Source organism: Sander lucioperca, chromosome 9, assembly GCF_008315115.2.
Source record: "Sander lucioperca isolate FBNREF2018 chromosome 9, SLUC_FBN_1.2, whole genome shotgun sequence".
In the NCBI taxonomy this organism is placed as follows: domain Eukaryota; kingdom Metazoa; phylum Chordata; class Actinopteri; order Perciformes; family Percidae; genus Sander; species Sander lucioperca.
In genome coordinates this window covers 28464924-28467423 of record NC_050181.1, presented here as the reverse complement: position 1 = coordinate 28467423, position 2500 = coordinate 28464924, and the positions used below count along the sequence as shown (strand labels likewise).

The 2500-nt window shown below is 39.9% G+C and overlaps 1 protein-coding gene across 1 annotated transcript in view; it reads left to right on the top strand.

The window, feature by feature from the left end:
* Positions 1-2500, top strand: part of efnb3b (ephrin-B3b) — an 85113-nt gene that overhangs the window by 77640 nt on the left and 4973 nt on the right. The gene's annotated exons all lie outside the window — the stretch shown is intronic.

Below are 2500 nucleotides of genomic sequence, written 5' to 3'. Positions count from 1 at the left end.
GACATTCAGCGAGGTTCAGTCATCAGATTAGTTAAGCAGTGCAGGGTAAAGCTGGCTGTTGTTGCACAGGTGTTATTTTTACCTCATGATCTGATATTGAAGTCTAGCACTGTGCGCAACATGACAGTAATGAGACAATGATATAAATAGCAGTTTAACACAACACAAATTAAGCACTCTTTTTTTTTTTTTTTTTTTTTTTAACAGCTTCCAACCTAGACCGCACCCACCTCCAGTATACAACTATATAGTAGCTTTGCATTACACCCCGAATCCACACACAGAGATCTCAACTCCTTTTGCCAGTGTTAATGGCAGTTGGTATGTTTCTACTCCTGTGTTTTTCTGCTAGTTTTTGAGTTTGTGCAATACAAACAACCTGCCAGATTGTTTTAATCAAAAAGGCCCAGTTGTTCACAAGTAATCGGATTGGATCCAATCTTGAAAATGGGTTGTTGAAAAGAAAATAAGGATTCTGAAATCTGATTAGATCACGTAATCCAGTTTTGATTTTGATCTGGGTCAAACTTTTAGTATGTGTCATTGGATTTGGATACCTGCTTTCACCCAAAAATAAATGTATTGTCCTGGTCCCAGCAGAAGGGTGGATTTCAGGATACAACTTTTAAATTGCTCAAATAATACAACATTTGTATCATGTACTGTATGCATGTATTAGTATTTTGCATTTGATTTCTTTAACCGTTACAGTGATAAAGTAGATAGACATTACACTTTCAGTACAGTATATAAAAACAAAACAAAAAAGATTTGGTCCTCACAAAATAATCCCCCAAATAGCTTTAAATATCAAACAAAAAAATGGTTTAATTTTAACTTTCATTTATTACTTCATATTAATTACAATGACACAGGCAAAAGTAGTTTCTAACAATTGTATATGCCATGCTGTTTTCTGTCAACACTGGCTGTTCTATCTGTTGTTCTTTACATAGCGAGTAGCCTACATTGGGATGTGTAGTCCCATTTAGAGCACTGCTTATCCATATTTGGTAATCTCGAAAACTTTGTATCGGGATTGGATCTTATCCAAGTTGCTTTGAAAAACTGGCACAAAAGTAAGATGAATTAGCTGATCCTGGATAGCAAAACATGGGGTTACATATCTGAATATTCTGATCCAGATTACAAGTTTTGAAATATCGGCCCAAAGTTTTAGAAAAAGATGAAAGTGTGTTTTTCTAATACACTGCTTCTGCATCTTCAATTTTTTTTAAAACAAAGTATTCATGTCATGCTGTCACTCCATTAGAAACCAGAACAATAAACAAAAAATTGAAACAGCAAGGATGTCAAGAGTGTATGCAACCCTAAAGTCTCCCGGGCGAGTTCAGACGGGGGCCTTGGTGCACACCGAGCCCGCTCTGTATCACCATAAAACACCACAGAGTACACATGGATAGAGACAAATTAATTCATAAAAAAAACAAATGCAGTCTTATGTGGGAAGCAGCAATAAAATGCCACGATGCATCACATTTACTGGTGCTTCATTACTTACAGTATGTAATCTTCTCGGATCCTCTTGAATGTATTCATATAAAGCTTGTTGATGGAAAAGCGCACTGATTCACACTTTATGCTAACATTTTCAGATATTTACATAAAATGTGCAACAGTTTCGTGGGGGGGAAATTATTGTGTCTCTAAAAGAGAAAGAAAGATGTAGAAAAATATATGTAAGAAAATATTTATAAGACTAACCATGTGAAAGAGGAGGAAGTACAGCTGGCTCAAAAGCAAGGACGACACTATGTCATCACCTTGACCTGTTCTGACCTGTTGGATGCATCTCTGAGGTGAAATTAGCTCAATTAATTCACTAATAAAATAAAAAAGAGGGATCAAGGGGAAAAGAAGGTGTCAAAGTCTGAAATTGTGCGATTAAAAAGGGAACACAGGAGGGAGTGAGAAGTGGAAAACAGGGGGAGCGAGACGAGGAGGCGGAGTAGGAGAGGTGAAGGAAGAGGGTATAATAAAGAGAGCTGGTGAAAGGAGGCAGTCATAATGGAGATGGAGAATGAGGGATGTTGGGTTAATGGAGGGAGGAAGAAAGCGGGAGGAGGAGAAGGGAGTGAAATCGACGTCCGGCATTAGAGCTTTTTCGCCGAGTCGGTCCAGCGCGACGGGGGGGCCCTAGCAAGCAAGGGGGGGTTGAGGTGTGTTTGCATGTATTTCCTCGCATGGTTGTGTAGGTCCATATCTTTGTGTGTGTGTGTGTGTGTGTGTGTGTGTGTGTGTGTGTGTGTGTGGGTGTGTGTGTTGTGAGTTGCTAGGCACTGAGCTCGGAGCAAGGTAGGTCATTACGGCTACAATAACCCGAGGATAGAGAGAACCACGGAGCGAGGGAGGGCGAGGAAGCGGAGGAGACGCAGGGGAGAGACAGACAGAGAGGAGAGAAAGGGATGTGTGCCAAGAATAATGATAGGCCAATCCAAAGACTCTATATAGCAGGGACTCGCATTACCGGCTTTAACTA